Consider the following 18585-nt stretch of genomic DNA (forward strand, 5'->3'; position numbering starts at 1 on the left):
AAAATGGAATTCATAGTACTACCTACTACGTACCTCCTTGGCGTATGGTTGTATGGGTTTATGTTGCGAGATGTTGAACCTGGTAGTTCTAGGGCAAATACTATGTTTAGATTTAGATGTTGGTTTTCAGTAATGAAAATCGGAAGGGGGAAACCCTTCTTTGATTAAAAAAACTACTACCTCCGTTCTGGTTTACTAGTCTCCATCATTTTTTGGGTCAAAGTTTGTCCATGAATTTTACTTGTAAAATGTGAATGGAAAACGAGATTTTGTTATACGCAAACAAAAAAAGGACTGGAGGGAGTGATTGCTCTGACACGGACGCGACCTCTCATAGCGCAGGCATTGAACCGGCGCGCCGGCCAAGAGGGCCCCACTCGCTGCAGGCCCGGCTGAACACGCCTCCTCGCCGCATGCAACCGGCTTCAGACTGCCCCGCCTACCTTCATTGAATCCGCGCGTGTGCCGGCAACACGTCCTTCCGCGAGCCGGCCGGCATTTTAGAACACAAAAAGTGACCAAAATATAATTAATTACGCATGGTCTTGACTTGTTGTGCTCGCACTGGTAGCAGGAACTAGAGGTTTTTCTTTATTCATAACTCTCCTCAATTTTTTTGGCTTTGAAGTGAATCATGGTTGTGGACATTATGTATGAATGTGGAGATATCTTTGAACATGAGTTTGATGTGGAAGTTGAACTTGGAATGTCGGGCTTGCGCGTGAACTATACCATGTCCAATGCTTCATCTGTTATTGTTTGGAAAGTAATTGCTGTTATTACATGACCCGAAAAAAAATATTTGTGCCACATCAGTAGATGCACGGACATCACAACAGGCATGCTGACTGGATAAACATTTGAACCTAGCTACTATGAAGGAAATTTTGTATGGACAAAAGTTTTAGATAGCAGGAGACGCCTAGCCTGCTCTGCCTCTGCTAGCTTATTTCTGGCTTCTTCCATCTCTTCTTTGGCATGGGTGAAGAGAGCATCTGATTGCTCTTTTCGCATCTTCAGGAACTCAGCTACATTCTCAAGGGCTGCTACACGCTTTCTTTCAGCCTTTACTAGAGCCACGAGGACACGAACGGCTGACGACTCCACCTGGCTTGTGTGTAATCCAGCATCATTTGGGAATTTGCACCTTATGTCTAATCCAGCATCATTAGGGAACTGGCACCTTGTGTGTAATCCAGCCTCATTCTGGAAACATGATCTCGAGGTTGACCATACTTCCCTCCTCGCAGGAACTGCATCCTGACATGAAGTTACTTCTTTTTTAGATAATTACTCAGATCAACCCAGATCCATTTAGTAGAAGCCAAATAAACAGAACTGGGAGAAGTGAATTCAAAAGGAAAAAAATATAAAAACAGACTACAAGATGAGAACACCCACTTCCTACATCAAGCTAAAAACGAAAGCATTAGGACGATTAAGACTCTTCTTATGACACATCGAAGAACACGAGGCTTAAGAGAAACAGAAACTACAACATTTACACATCGAAGAACACGAGGCTAAACAGAAGTAATTGAAAGGGTGTTACTTACCAAAGCTCGTTTTACAGGTTCGGTGCAGCTCCTCTTTAACTTGCCACGCTCCTTGAAGATGTCCCCAATATCCCGTGTTTGGTCTTCATTGCTCCTCTGCATGTTCGCACTCGTGGTTTTAAAATCTCAACATGGCAAGAAAAATATACTACTAGTAATACTCGTGCATCTTGTGGGCAACATTAAAGCACTTGTCTGCCATGTTAGAGCATCTCCAATAGAATTGCAACGCTCAACGCTTTAAAAAAGCGTTTACAGTGCTGAGATCGAGAAGTAGAGATAGAGAGTAGAGGATAGTTGTCAGCATAGATAGATAAAAAATAGATTATTCAACTACTCCTCGTCGTCCGACTCCTCCTCGGTGATGTCCTCCTCCGACGTCTGACTGTAGGCGTGAAGATACCGATCGTCGTCGGATTCCCAGGGCGACGCTGCTCCTAGCCTCATGTTGAATTGAGCGTCCGCTTTTCGCCTACGCTTGTCCTCGCGATAGGCGGCTCGCTCCGCCCTCCTCTTATCCCTCTCCGCCCTCCTTTGCTTGTAGAACTCGCGCTCGTTGATGATGTCCTGCGGGAAGCGTTGGCGCCACAGCGCCATGGCTTCCTCGTCCATCTCGGCGATGCCGAGACAGTGCTCCCGCCTCCAGTTGTCGCAACGATCCTCATCGGTGATAAGCCGCGGCAGAGGCGCGAGCTCCTGTGCCCGCTCCCGCGTCGACACGTTGGGGAAGTTCAATGTTCTATGAGGCCACCGGAGGCGCCACGCCGCCGCGTCGTACGCACGGGCGGCCTCGTTGGCGGTGTCGAAATTGCCGAGGCCGAGGCGCACCCCGCGGAACCAGATCTCGGCGGAGAAGCCGCCGGAGGGGCGCGCGCAGATGCCGTGGTATCCCCAAGTTTCCCGGCGACGCGACAGCATGGTGGCGCGGCGGCGGCAAGGCGAGAAAGAGCGGGGAGAAAGCGGTGGTGAGGGACAGAGCGGGGAGAGAGCGGTGGCAAGGCACAGAGCGGTGGGAGGGCGTTGGATTTTATAAAGCGCGTCGGACGCCGCGCGCCAAACTAGCGCACGCCCGGCCGCTTTTTCCCCCGCGCGCGCAGTCCTTTCCCGATGTCTCTGCTATCTCTACTCTCTTCTCTACTGTTATATTTATTTTATATTTAATATTTATTTCTACTTCTCTACTCTCTATTTTTTTCTCTACCTTTTCCCTACCCTTATAAAAAACAGAGTTGGTGATGATGGTGTTCCTGCCATCCTGCAATATAAACCATCCGATTTATATCCGACGGATAGGAAGGAAACTGTGGCAATTTTGCAAAAAGATACCCACACCCCTCTCCGCATTTGCAAATAAGGCATTCCCTCGTTCATCCTTTTCTCCCACAAGATAAACTACTCATACAAATGCATCTTGATGCGTGCAATGCATGGTCATCTTGCTAGTTCTAAAAAACTATCCATCATTTGCCACACTACTGGTTGCAGATGAAATACCTACCCAAGCACAGCGCGATACAGGAGCGACGCACAATTACAAGCTGATATTCTGTTGGACAATGGAGGCTATAACCAATTACTTTTACGGGAACAATAGCACCTAGGAAATTTGAAGGGTAGGTATGAACAAAATTGGAACTGCACATGTACTGCTAAGTGATTCAATACACACATTACCAATCGAGAAGGAGAACGATGGTCGCGGCGGCCTCTGCGAGTCATGGTCGGCAACGGGAGTCAGTTCATTGTCCACGACGGTGGTGCTTCTGCGCTTGGCGTCGGCTTCCGGGAAGCAAATCCGAGACCGTGGAAGATGGTGCCGGGGAAGAGGCTCCGTGTACGACGACAACGGTGGACCGGCTCCAGTGCGGCGTACGAGGTCGTCGATGAGGAAGATGCGCTACGGTGGATGAGTGCGCCGATGTAGAAGGGGAGGAGCACAAAGGCTGCGGTGCCGTGAAGAAGTCTATTTTGCGGTCGGGATAGAAAATGGGGAGTATTCTGGTGTACTACTCTGGGTGCCAGGGTGAGGTTGGCTGGGTATGGTGAACCTGAAGTTACGAAAACAGCCCCCTATCAACCGTCATCCGTAGGCCTGTTCCGAAGGCTATGATGGTAACTTCCCACTGCTCGAATCAGGGTCGCGGGAGATTTTCCCGCCGACCTCAAAATTTTGTGACACTGAACTCCCCGTGTGGCGTGTTGGGTGATTCGGCTAAGCAACTAGCGAGTAGTACTAGTAAACTCTGTATATTAGGTGTGACCGAAGTCAAACTTCCTAAAGTTTGACCAAGTTTATAGAAAAATATAAACATTTACCATAACAGATATGTATGATGTGAAAGTACATTCAATAATGAATCTAATGGTATTTATTTGTTATTGTACATGTTAATATTTTTTGTTATAAACTTTCTGAGAGTTTACAAAACTTGACTTTGACCAATGCTAATATGCAGACTTAAATAAAAACGGAGGGTGTACATATTTGTTTTCTTAGTATGTAGTGAATTAATCATTTGTTGAAATTGTGAAATAAATATATTAGGCTACTGACTTCGAATGTAATGGTCTATACAATTCAATAGTTACAATCGTTGTCGAATTCCAAGATGTATACGAGGTCTATAATACTTCACAACATGCTCAAACTCGCATAATCCCAGTCAAATGACAATCAAAATGCATTTCATAGTTATTACTTTGTAGGATGCAACAAAACCAACAATAACTCTACATCAGCCATTATAAAAGCAACATTTTGAACATATCCCAATGTGTAAATGAAACGTGCAGAGAGAGCTTGCGAAGATGGAGCAGATAGGGCGGGAAAGATTGTATGTATGTGGACGAGAGAGTAGGAGACAAACCTAACGAAACAGAAAGAGGGAGATAGAGAGAGAAAGAGAGAGGAAGAAGTTAGGTCTGCGAGAAATGGCTGGGAAATGGCCGCGCAGCAGGGCACTCGTGGCGCGCCGCAAGCGCTACTGCAAGCGCCGTGGCTTTTAGGAGGAGTATAATTTTTGTTTCGTAAGGCGATCTCATTAGTTTTGGGACGCAAATGATAAATCCCGAACGTTCAGGAATTTTTAGCATCCTTAATTAAGTATGTAAAAGGGAAAGTTTGGAAACCTTGTGTATTCGTACGCATTTTGTAAGTACGTGCATATAGTACAAACTTTACCATATACTATCGCACTACACGTCTCTCTCTATATATGCTTGCAGACTGTGCTACTCCCTCCGTCCAGGTCAATAAGTCATCTTTGGTTGTGCACCGTGACCAAGAAAGAGGGAAGATTTATACACCTAGACGGAGGGAGTACTACTATTACTTATGTACGTGCAAATGCACGTTTTAACATTAAGATGCGGTTTTTGTAAAAGTAGAAAAACAGCACTAGTCAAGCTTGTGAAACGATTCAATGCAAAACAAATGCAAAAATGCTCGTTTGATTGTTTACTTTTAGCTTCCTTCTCAGTGGTTATTTCTCTGTCGTACTTTGTACAGAGTATCTCACTGGTCGGAAAGGCATGCAAATTCCCAAACCGCTTCCTACACCCTGTACCGAATTTTTTGCCTAACAAGTTGTGGCGTGCAATTGGAATTCCAACTTCAGTACTACTACTAGTAGGAGTACCAGGGGCCAGTTCTTTTAGGCTTCTAGATTAGTAATCCCATAACTACTACCTCCGTCCTGGTTTATTGATCCCCATTGTAATCTGTGTCAAATTTTGATCATAAATTTAACTAATGAAATGTTAGTGCATGCCACATGCACTAACATTTTATCAGTTAAATCTTTGGTCAAAATTTAGCACAAATTACAATGGTGAGGAATAAACCAGGACGGAGGTACTGCTAGTAGTAGTTTAGAAGCCCAAATAAATGAGTGAGGCGCCTTAATGTTACTCTCCACTGTGACTAGTCTTATGGGAAAAGCTGGGGAAGCCGCCAAAAGAACTGGCCCTAGGAGTAGTAACTAGGGATACTAGGAGTAGTAGGTAGTCGAGTGTGCGAGATGAACCGGAGAAAGTAAATGTAGAGAGATGAAATGCAAAAAAGACGGAGGCATGTGATGGTTGCTTGTCCGTTTATTTTACCAGGCCACTTATTACTGGGAGTGGTTGGGTTTTGTGATATGACGGCTTTACTGCCACGCCATGAGCAGGGTGAGACTCCCGTGCAGCGCCGCCCTCTACACTAGTATGACTACATCGGTCGTGGTTTATCCCCCATTGAATTTGACTGAAGATTTAACTGACAAAATGTTAGTGCATGTCAACAAAAACAATCTCCTTGGATTCGTATTTGAACATAGTTTTCAATTATACTCCCATAATTTTAGGTGACATGCATCATCATTTATCGTACTATATATAATGTTAGTACAATCTTTGGTCGTACTAATCTATAGTAAGGTGCCCGTGCGTTGCACGGAAGAATGAAATGCATTGATCGGGGAGTTGTTTATTTTAACAAAGGATATGGGGGTCATCTCATGTGTAACGGGTATCGATAGGTTTGTTCGGATATTATTTCATCACTAGAGCTCACAAACATCCAGGTGAAATAGATAAAAAAGTATCTTTTGCAAACAAAAGCGTTCAACTGTTCAACCTGCATCCAAAACTTGTGAAGAAATAACTCTTATTGTGCTTTGCATGAAATGATCTTCAAGAATTAGTTTTTGAGTATCCATTGTTATACATGTTGGCTACAGATGACATGGCACTTTCTTATAGTCAACAGTTGGCTATACTATTTAAGTATTAACCATGCCCTTATACACCTAGACGGAGGGATTAAATCGGGATGACTTGGGAGGGGGCAGAGGATATGTAAGAAATGGTTCATCATTAGTCTTTCACCAGTACTGTAGTAGAAATTCATACATGGAAGATTCTAGACTAAACCATAAATGGATACACTTTTATTCATGCGCGATACTCCAATAGAGCAAGATCATGCATGGAAGTCTCCACATGCTTAGACAACGGATTACATTGAGCGAAGACTAATGATCAACATTTAACTTGATAATGCAGATGTCCCGGTGAACCTCCTTGGAGTCCCCGTGCACATCGTTGGGGTTCAAATAACACCGTGCCCTTTCCATGTCCACATCGGTGGGAAAGTCCAAGCTCGGCAGAGTCCAAGTATGCTTTCCGTAGCCAGTGTCACCGCCCACGTACCTCCGAGGGGTAGTAATAGTGAGCATGCACCCGTACATCGGCCTCGTGTCAGCGTCAGCGGCCTCACCCCTGACGCACACTACAGAGATGTGGCGGCGGCCTGCGCGGGCCTCGCCGGTGGCCACGATCAAGAGGAAGACACTGCCTTCCTCCTCCGAGACTAGTAGGCGGCGCTAATCCTCCAGCGACTCCGGCACGGTGAACGGGTAGCACGTCTTGTACTTGATGTTCTTCGCCAAGGGCCAGTAGTGATTGCTGCACACCTGCGTCAGGTGATGCACAATGTCCGCCGGCGAGCCCCAAAATGGCATCGGGCACTCATAGCAGTAGACGAAGGGCTGCTTGGAGGCATCGACCAGGCCGTCCATGAAATGGGAGTGGCTGTAGGGGACGTTTCGCCAGTTGATTATATGAGGAAGTTACTACGAGATTTACTACAAAATAAATCATGACGGCTATAACAGAGATTAAACTAATCATGCGGACTAGCATAGTAGATGAACAGATCGAATCTAGGACACAGACTAGAAACATGAATTCTAGCACGATTTCGAACTGGAAGGACAGAAACACATACGGTGCAACGGGAGCAGCACCATTGGCGTTGAGGTTGTAGCCCATGTCGTTGAGGAAGAGGTTGCCGAGGTCGGGGAAGAAGTCGTCGTCGATGAAGTCGTCGCTGCTAGCAGTCACGAGAGTGCGCTCCCCAAATTTCAACAGCGCCCGCCGAATGGAGCGCAGGAGGGAGTGGTTGTAGGGGACGTTGCGGCCGCCGAATAGAGCACAGGAGTAGCCCACGAAGCAGTAGATGGTGATCCTCCCTAGTCTCTATTCTTATCTCTATCTCTACTACTCTTCTTTGTTTTTTATAATATACTAGTTGTAGTTGTCAAATCAAATACTACTGCGCTGTCCACTGCACGCCCGGCTGAACACGCCTCCTCGCCTCCATCAAACCCCTCCGTTAAACCCGCATGCAAACCGAGAAACCTACTCCGGCCCGCGGGAGGAAATTTGCCGGTTGCCATTGGAGAATAATAGAGTCACGTCCAATCCATTTGAGTTAATTGCGTGTATGATTCTCCCTATATAAAAAGTTAATTTCATCCTTAATCTTGTATTCTAAGTACTCTGTGGGTTCCGCTGTCAGTACAGTGTACATGACTTGCAGGCTGGCTACAGATTCGTACAGAAAGTTAAAAAGAAACAAATCCATGACTTGCAGGATTGGAGTTAGCACCGATGGCGGTTCGTAGTCGTTCCACGCTCGGGCATTGAAGTTTGTAACTATTTTATATTAGAACATACTACTCCTCCGGTGCTAGTAGTAGAGCAGAGTCCTACTCCACTACTACTCTACTCAAGCAAGTTAGGGCATAGTAGCAGGTACTGTAGGGAGTACCAGTACTGTGATCACTCAAGCAAGTTGTCTGACTTCGATATGACCCTACGTTGTTGGTATGTGTCTCGTAAGCCAAGCGGCGTGCTGTAGTCATCATCACCTGTCCACTTCCCGCAGCACATATTCGCTTCTCCATCTTTGTCCGCTCTTCCATCCCCACTAAGGCGCCTCCCCCCTCGTCCGATACCCAAGCACTAACAATGGCAGAACCGAGCAGCGTCTGTCGAAAGAGTGGCTGGAATTCACTCCCCACAGAGGTAATCAAGCTCATTGTTTCGCGTGTGGACAATCTCAGTACCATGCCGCTCGCCGCGTGCTCGTCGGGGCTGTACCCTTTACTCAAAGCCCTCAGGCTGGAGCTTTTTAAGCCAGCTCCTTGCTTGCTGATGCCGCCTGATCTTCAGAAATGGCATGTCACGCAGCATAACGATCGTAGGGTGGCGAGCATCAACCCCCTTGACTGCGATCTAATCCCTGTCACCCTCAACTACATTAACGGTATGTACTGGGTCGACATGAACACGTCTTGGATGGTGCTCGTCGACGATCGCGGCAGCTGGATGCTCGTGGAGGTCTACACCCGGCGATTGATCCCCCTTCCTTCGATTAACACTGCACTGCTTTGGCACCGCGGCCCAGAATACTCAGAATCTTACAGTAGCCAACATGATACCAAGTTTGATTTGCTCAAGGTTGTAATCTGCCAAGTGCCCACAGGATCTGCGAATTATAAAGACTTCAGGCTAATTGCGTTCTTCGACTGCGGTCTCGCCTATCTGACAAGTCACTGCGGTAAGTGGATAAATCTGCACGTCCATCGCAGAATCATACATCCTCCATGGTTCTCTGATGCCATTGAACACAAGGGCTTCATTTACGCTGTCGACTCCTTCTATGGCTGGACGTATTGCTGGCCTACTCCAGTCATCGCTACAAACGGCTGTTACAGCAGTATGTTACTTTCCTATGATATCATGATGGCTTGCTTATATTACTGTCAACATTTACTAAAAAAATATTCATGCTCATAGCATGTTGTTCTTAAGATTGACTACATCAAGAGCCCTTTTTTATTTGACTCCAACTTTTTTTAGGGTTATTTGACTCCAACTTGATATGATGTTGTAGGCCGCCTGGTGTCCCTACCCTTCCTAATCCCAGAACCTTTCAAAGAAAAGCGGCATGGCAGTTGCAGGTGGTTCCTGGCTCGATCAGACGATGGCGAACGATTGATGATCGTTCGCACATAACGGATGTGTTGTTTCGCGGAATACAATCACAGTCACTTCAAGGTCTTTGAGCAGGATCCCAGTTTCTCTGGGCCTTCAGGAATTTTTGACTGGAGGTTGGTAAGTAGCCTTGGTACATGCTCTCTATTTATCGGATTGAATTATCCGATTAACCAGGAGATAACCGATGGCAAGGATCATGATGGCAGCGCGGTTTCGTTCATCAGGTAAAACTGTGTGTACACAGCGTACCATGCGTCTCTGCATGCACCATACCCTAATATGTGCCGCCATGCTCTGCAGCCCAAAGTAGGAGAGAGGGTCACAAGTATCAGACTTCGACCTGCTGGCTGGAGTTTCCCCCGTCAGGCACCCATCTGGTTCAAGCCGTCAGCCAATCTCCACAGCTTAATAAATAGTAACGTCTAACTGAGCTAGTTAGTTAGATGCATACACTTGGTGGAGTAGGATCTTTATTTAGTTTGATGCATACACTTGTTTTTTTGGTAGCCCTTTTGTAATGATGGCTTATGTTTGGTTTGGAAGAGAGAGCTGCATCTTCACTCTTCTGGCCTGCTTACTGCTTCTGTTGCACCCCCTGCCCTGGTTGCTGCTGCTGCTGTTTTCAATGTACAATCAGTAGTATATTTTGTCTGTTGGTTGAATAAATGTGTTGTTAGAATGACAAACACAATGTTTTGGAAGTCATTGCACGGTTCGATCCTTTAGTGCCCCGTACCGTACGTAGCGCATACTATTTTTCGTACGGAACACATTTTCCACTTGTTGATAACATGCAGCCCACTGATGAAGGCCCAATAGAGAAGCCAATAATTAACTGGAAGGGAGGCTCTCACATGAATCCAGCCCAGGTACATGCTCATGGTCCCCTAAACACAAATAAGTAAATAAATAAATAAATAAAGCTAAATGCTCATGCACCAGTTCTTTAAATTCATGATTTAACAGGACGATATTATTTCCTATGATAGTGTCGTTACATTCAGCCGATATTATTCTTCGGCAAAGATAGCGACCAGTCTTCTTTCTCCCAGCATTTTCTTCCTGCAACCAGCGGACCCATGCAAATCGTAGTCAACATCGTAAATAGATCCGGTCCATTTTTATTTTTCAATAAGAATGTCCAACCTAGCCCAGCACATTGGCGACAGCACTTTATCCTCCGCCTTGGTGCGCTCGCCGCGGCGCCGCCGTCTGGCCCTGTCAACATAGTTTTTTCCGAAATGGTCCCTGTCAACATAGTGAATCGGGAGAGGACTGTAGTTGTGAGCATGACAGTACGGACCCACCAGGTCCAATCCCGAACACAAGCAAGCGCCTCTTTTACTACTCAGATGAACCCCTCGTTTTTTACTCTAATCCACCCTGCTGATATCTGGGACCCACATCATTTTCAACGTATAGTCAATTAACGATAGAATTGCACAACTTTTTTTGTAGTAATTCGGAGGAGCAAGCTATAAACTGGGTTGTGCGGTCTCCGTGGCCCGTCTAACAACATGACCAGCCCAGCAGTTTTTTCTTTGGGAAAATAGGTAGCCCAGTATTTCTTTTTGAAGAATACCCAAGCTAGGCCTATTTGTTTTCTCCGACTTACTGTGCTGCAAATCTTTCAAGATGAGGAGGGATGCATTCCGGCCTGGCCAAAGAGTATGGTCAGTGTCTGTTAAAAGTAATATCAAAAGGGGTTGAAAATTCCAAAAAAATTATAGCAAATGGGATATTAGTTTCTTTTTTTGTTTTTGTTATTCACTGATATCTTATACGTATTTCATTGGATTTAACATGACATAGTTCTAATTTATTTTTAAATTTGTTTTAGTATGGCTACTATTTTTTGGATTAAGAATATTTTGTTCCGCAGCAAAAATTTGCGAATTTTCAAAATTTCCCACATATTTAGTTAATTTTTTGACCCTGGTACTGACCAGAAAATGGGCAGCAATTCTAAAAATGGAAAACGGGCTGCAATAAATTCCATATGAATTAGAAAATGAGTAAAAATTATAAAAATAATAGCAAATGGGTTGTAGATGCCACAGATTTCGAGGCTGACTTGTTTACGCAAGGCTTTGTCAGTCAACACACGATTCTAGCAGCAGTGACTGTTGGATTTCCATCCAACGGCTGACGTGCTTCTTCAATCTCTGATCTTCCTGCTCCAGCCACCTAAACTAGTGCCGGTGGGACTGCCTGCTCCCTCCTCTTGTGGCCCGCTGTGATGCCGCACAGGCTTCCCCGGCCCACCCTACTCCCTCCGCTGGCCTGGCCGCATGCAATCAACTGCCTCCTTATTATGCGAAAAAAATGATTCCTCCCACTGACATCTGGGGCGCACTGGTTGGGAGGCTGACCTGTGGGCCTACTAAGTTGACGCATATGCAGGGCTTGTCAACTTAGTCAACAAACGATTCTAGTAGCAGTAACCGTTGGATTTGAATCGAACGGTCCTACTGCTTCTTCAATCGCTGCTCTTCTTGCACCAGCCGCCCAAACCAGCGCCGGCGAGACCGCCTGCTCCTGCCTCCAGTGGCCGGCTGTGCTACCGTTGAGGCCTCATCGCCCCCTACTACTCCCACCGCTAGCCAGGCCCTGCGGCGACGGCAGCCTCACACCGCAGCCGAACCAGTGAACCCTCGTACTCCTCTCCGCGTGGGCATCCACTGCCGCATCTTCCCCGGCTGCGCGTTGTCCCCTTCCTAGGCCTCGCCGTCGTCCACCGCCTTGGTGCTCTCGGCGCGACGTGGTCAATGTGGTCAACGACCGACTTCCATCGGAAGAGTACTGTGGCTGACAGCTGGGTCCACGGCCACAGCCCAGTTTTTTTGTGATGTGCCAAGTAAGTCGCTTTGTCAGGCCTGTTGGGCTGCAAATCTTTCAAGACGAGGAGAGCTTTCAGTCGGCTGGCCGAGAAAATGGCCTATCAGTAATGAGAAATGGGTTGTACATTTTTAAAACACATCAAACTGGCAATTAGTTTCAAATTTATTTTTTTCATTTCGAGATTTTAATTTACATTAATTTTTATGCGTGGACAATTTGTTGGATTTTATATTGATATACATTTATTTTTAAAATCAGTTTGAATGTGACTCAAAATTTCGGGATTAAAAACTGTTCGGACCGCACCGAAATATGCAAAATTTTGTATAATTTTTTGACCGTGGCCACAATATGGGTTGTAATGCTAACAAAAAGAATATGGGCTCCAATAAAAACCTTAAGAATTAGAAAATGGGCTGTAAATTATTAGAAATAATGGCAGATGGGCTGTATGCTGTTTTCCACAGATTTGAGACTTTCCTAAAAAAAAAGGTTGACGCACAAGCAGTGACTATTGGATGTCCATCCAACGGCCGTCGTGCTTCTTCAATCTTTGCTCTTCCTGCTCCAGCCGCTCAAACAAGTGTCGGCGGGACTATCGGTGTCAAAACCGGCGGATCTCGGGTAGGGGGTCCCGAACTATGCGTCTAAGGCGGATGGTAACAGGAGGCGGGGGACACGATGTTTACCCAGGTTCGGGCCCTCTCGATGGAGGTAATACCCTACTTTCTGCTTGATTGATCTTGATGATATGAGTATTACAAGAGTTGATCTACCACGAGATCATAGATGCTAAACCCTAGAAGCTAGCCTATGGTATGATTGTTGTTGTCCTACGGACTAAACCCTTCCGGTTTATATAGACACCGGAGGTGGTTAGGGTTACACAGAGTCGGTTACAAGGGAGGAGATCTACATATCCGTATTGCCAAGCTTGCTTCCACGCCAAGGAGAGTCCCCTCCGGACACGGATCAAAGTCTTCAATCTTGTATCTTCATAGTCCAACAGTCCGGCCAAAGGATATAGTTCGGCTGTCCGAGGACCCCCCCCCCAATCCAGGACTCCCTCAGTAGCCCCTGAACCAGGCTTCAATGACGATGAGTCCAGCGTGCAGATTGTCTTCGGCATTGCAAGGCGGGTTCCTCCTCCGAATACTCCATAGAAGATTTTGAACACAAGGATAGTGTCCGGCTCTGCAAAACAAGTTCCACATACTACCGTAGAGAGAATAATATTTCCACAAATCTAATCTGCTGACGACTTTTCATAACGTGACATCACACCACGGCCTGATCATTATTCGAACCGTTTTTTCTCAATCAGCCTGCCACTGCACGTTTTGCGAGGTGATTTTATTGGCACATCTTGTCGAAGCAGAGATCGTGTCCCGCTTATTACGGGATTCTCATCAATACGGATGTGGGTAACCCAATCGTGCCCGTTGGTATGACTCCTCGATTTTAGGCAAGCCCAAACGGCCACAAGGAGGACGCTTGATATTCACCCTCTTTATAAAGAGGCCAAGGCATGTTCTTTTTCTTCTCGTACTCGATCGAATCCTTCCCCCGCCTCGAGTTTCAACACCCAAGGCTCAGGTCAGGCGCTTCGGACCTTCAACCATGTCCGGATCCAACCTTCAAGGTTGGTGGATGCCCTCCTCTGTCACAGAGGAAGACATCAAGAAGCTAAGAGAGGCTAGGTATTTGACCGCCGAAATCTCACACAGGCTACCTGCTCGAGGGCAGGTCATTACCACTCCCGAATCCGGCGAGAGCGTCGTATTCATCTCTCACTTCCTCCGAGGGCTAGGCCTTGTTCTAGATCCCTTTGTTAGGGGGCTCATGTTCTATTACGGGCTGGATTTCCATGACCTAGGCCCGGATTCCATCCTTCACATCTCGTCGTTCATCGTCGTGTGTGAAGCCTTCCTCCGCATTACCCCACACTTCGGCTTATGGCTCAAGACCTTCAATGTGAAGCCGAAGATGATTGAGGAGTGACACGCAGAGTGCGGAGGTGCCGTAATAAGCAAAGGCGCCGATGTTCCATAGCCAAAGGGTTCCTTCCCGGAGGTGTCCAGTTTATGGCAACGGGAGTGGTTTTACATCATAGCCCCCCGTGGTACTAAGTGGGTGGCCGCCCCTGCCTTTCGCTCGGGCCCCCCGCCACAACTGACATCATGGATCAACAAGGGGCTGGACTGGGGACCAGTAAATGATGTGCCGATATTGCAGAGTCGCATCCGAGATCTCTTCGAGAGAGATGTCAGCCTGGTCACGGTAATGCAATTCATGCTAGTTCGTCGAGTCCCGCCTTGCAAACGTCGACCCCTCCGTATGTGGGAGTTCAACCCGGAAGGACCGCGAGCTATTCAGCACTTCCTCGGCATGACGCTCGAAGATATGTACAAATTGTTCTTCGGACCACAAATAAGGTGTCCGGATACCACCGAGGATGCGGGTCTGAGCTGCAATCGTCCAGATACCCAAGTAAGTAGTCCTTCGGCTGAACACGTTGTCTCTTTATTTATCACAACATCATTTTGAAAAGTCGCTCTTTGACCAGGACTGGGTAAAAAAGGCGAACATGATCAGGTGTTCGGCCCCCCTTCCCGAAGGCTCAGCAGATCCAATATTGGCCAGAATGCTTGAGCTTGCGCCTTATCAAGCGTCCTCAGGGGAAGATAAAGGGGGGAATAAAGAGGTTGAAAGCGGGCCTCGCTCCTTATTCATCCAAACCGGGGGAATTAGCGCCTCCACGAAGGAGGATAACCGGGGAGAAGAATCTGAAATTCCCTCTCCCCGGGGAAGGAAGAGAACCGCCTCTAAAGACCCGGAAACAATGGTTTCCAAACGAGGGAAGAAATCTTCGCCAAAGGGTCCTGCCTCGGAGGGTACCCTTGCCGCACAGTGCCCGCAAGGGGATCAGCCCTCCACCGAGCTGTAAGTAAACAAAAGTACTTAATAGTAAAAATATCCTGCTTTACTTCTGAGGACAATAACCGAAGCATATATCTTGTAGTTCGGATCGTAGCCCTTCTCGACAGAGTTCATCTTCGGGGGATCTTCCTTCGGAGATGATGGAGAGCGAAACACCTCCCCATGCCTCCCCGCCTCATGAGGCGGGCAACCCTGTGGTGTCGTCACGGAGGATTTCTCTTGATCCGCCAAGGCCAGAGGGTAACCCTTTGGCCCCCCGAAGTCTGGAGTATTCGGCTCCTAAGGAGAGCCACAGAAAGTGTTCGGAACCGTCTGGTGTGCGATCGGACGCACTGATGAATCTTCTGGAGCAAGCGGCTGTCTCGGAAACGCATCATGCTCTAATGGGCACGGTGGTTGAGAGGATTTCATCCGCCAAAAGCGGGTTGCATGAAGCTTTTATGAGTCTGCTAAAAGGCTTTGAGGTACGTGAAATAGTTTATGTTTTTGACGGTACTACACACGTTAGGTGTGCCCTATGCAGATAGTAGCCCCTGAGACTCTGGTTGCTATCGAGAACAGTGGCAAACAGAGGATCATAGTCCCAGGTAATAATCAGGCCGCCTTCCTGTGCAGGTGGCTGGAGGTCCGGTGGCGAGCCGGACTGGTCATTTGCCGAGCTGAAGCGGCAATTTGATATGGCAGATGCCGACATCGTGCTTGTAAACAAGCGGCTTGACGAGGCACAGGGTATGCGTTTTCTCCAGTGATTAACACATATTAAGAGGAGCATGATGCTAGTATCTTTAATATGTTGTGACTGCAGATGGGGCTGCCGCCGTGGAGACCCTTCGGGCGGAACTTGCCCGAGCCAAGGAACAAGCCAGGAAGAGTGATGCGGCCGCTCTAAAGGCGGTCGAAGAGCTGAGAGCCGTACAGGCCGCGCATTGCCAAAGCAAGGATAAAATAGCCAAGATGGCTGTTGAGTTGAAGGATGTCGCCGACCGTTATGAGCTTCTTGAAAAGGAAAATCGAACGAAGATGACGGACCTGGAGAAGGCCATGGTAGCGGCCCAGGACGCCCGCTCTAAAATCAGAGCGGCGAAGGAGGAGCTGCGTCAAGCCAGGGATATCGCGGCTGGGAAGCCCTTTTTGTTGCGTACGAAGTTCGGAGATCCTAAGTATGCCCCTCTTGATCAAATATGGAGTTCTGCAGACGCATACGTGGATTTGGTAGCAAGTGTTGCTGATGCGGCCGAGTTTTTCAAAGATCAAAAAGATCGTGAAGTAGAAAAGCTGTTCTGGTCGCAGTTCAATGTTCCAGTGCGTCCGCTGCTGTTGAATGAGCGAATGGCCGAGTGGGCCAAGCTCCATAGGTTGTCCGGGCTTGCCATGAGGTCTGTTGTGGATCATCTGTGGCCGAAAGGGCCAAGGCCGTATAGTTATTTTAGTTTAGTGCAACAGTTCCTTGGTGTTGTGCCGCGCATCGACGCTATGAAGAGGTCGGCGTGCATAGAGGGTGCGCGGATGGCTCTTGCCCGTGTCGAGACATACTGGGAGAGATGGAGGCCACCGCTATTGCAACCCAGAGTTCGGCCGTGGGCCGAGTATCGGCCGAGCACTACTTTGAAGAAGTCCTTGAAGGCGCTCGTTTAATAGAGGCTGAGTGCTTGAAAAATATTATGTTCTAGTGACTTGTATTCCCATTGTAAGAACAATGTTTATTAAATTACAAAGGCTCTATTTATACTTTTGCCTGAAAGTATTATGATGCCTCCTGTGCGGCCGTTTATGTATATATGTATATAACCTGAAAGTTTGCAGTCGTCGGCTTCAGCCCCCACACATATAATGCGGGGGTGTTCGCAAAAAACGCGTATTCACACTTGATCCAACGTCGTGGTCCATTTAAGGAGGTGATAGCGTAGCGAACGAGGCAATCAGACTATATTGCTTTAACACTTTCACTTAGCCATAGGAGTTTGACGGTGGGACTACTATATAGCCCCTGGTACCTCTGCGCTCGTCCGAATACGGGGCACGTACATACATGACCGGGAAACGGCCCTTCGTTATTGCGGAGGAATCACGAAGATTCCGCTAAGTCATCAAGTGGTTGGCCAGTCTCGCGCTTTATCATGACAGTCAGTTTTCGGCTTTCTCTACTGAGGTTCTCATCCGGATGAACCATGGCACAATCGCAGTAGTTCTCCCGGTGCCACCTTAGCCGATAGAGCGGAACATAAGGTAGCAAAACACGGGAGCCGGGCAAACCCAATATTTGACCAAAGACATGATTCGGAGCTGATGCATATAAGGCCAAACTCGCGACGCCGAACACTCCCTAAGGTATTCGGTCTTTATAACATATGCCGGGCTGAGCAATGCCCTTGATAATGAACCCCGAGTGTCCAGGTACGTGCAATGTTCTGACATGGCAAAATGCCAATAACGTCAGCATCCTTCTCGTTTATACTGAGTATCCGGAGGATGTGAACAACAAGAGACAGTAAAAAAAGGTTTACACAGGGTCTTAATCTAAAAAGAAACCTTTGGGCGGGTCCCTGCTGCACGTCTGCGCCTGTGTCTCCGTTGTGCCGTATCCTGGAAGGGTGTAGCACGATTGTCGTCTGTAAAAGAGAGAAACTTAGGTGAAAGTTGCCGCGCAAAAAATTGGTTATTCTCGATAAACCATGAAAATTCAAGATAAGTAAAGTTGAGCCAAACTAGCCCTGTTTACACGCGGGAAGCCCCGGGTACCGTCTATGGGGGTATAACCATCAAACCAATCTTGGGTTTATCTAAGCTGTTATAGCTAGTAATGCACCGGACTCGTCTAGCCGTGTCCGCGGTCTTGATGACCGATCATTTATTCTGGTTGGAGGGGCCGTTTAGTGTTCGGCTGTTAAAGCCGTCGCACATTCTTCTGCGCGTAAGGAACGTTCAATATTTCTGCTAATTGTGATGATGCCACGTGGACCGGACATCTTAAGCTTGAGAGAAGCGTAATGTGGTACTGTATTAAAACGAGCAAAAGCTACTCTTTCGAGTAGTGCTTGATAGCCACTTCGGAATGGAGCGATGTCGAAGGTTACCTTTTCGCTTCGAAAGTTGTCGGGAGAACCGAATACAACCTCTAGTATTAGAGAGCCCGTGCAGCGGGCCTCTGGGCCTGGTATTACTCCCTTGAAGGTAGTATTACTGTGGCTGATTTTGGTCGGGTCTATCCCCATTTCGCGGACTGTGTCCTGATATATTAGATTAAGACTACTGTCGCCGTCCATAAGGACTCGTGTGAGATGGTATCCGTTTATTATTGGGTCTAACATCAAGGCAGCCAATCCTTCGTGCCGGATGCTTGTCAGTTGATCCCTGCGATCAAAGGTGATCGGGCAGGCCAACCCGGGGTTGAACTTAGGGGTGACGGGCTCTACGGCGCGTG

This window comes from Triticum aestivum, chromosome 3D, assembly GCF_018294505.1.
Source record: "Triticum aestivum cultivar Chinese Spring chromosome 3D, IWGSC CS RefSeq v2.1, whole genome shotgun sequence".
Taxonomy (NCBI): domain Eukaryota; kingdom Viridiplantae; phylum Streptophyta; class Magnoliopsida; order Poales; family Poaceae; genus Triticum; species Triticum aestivum.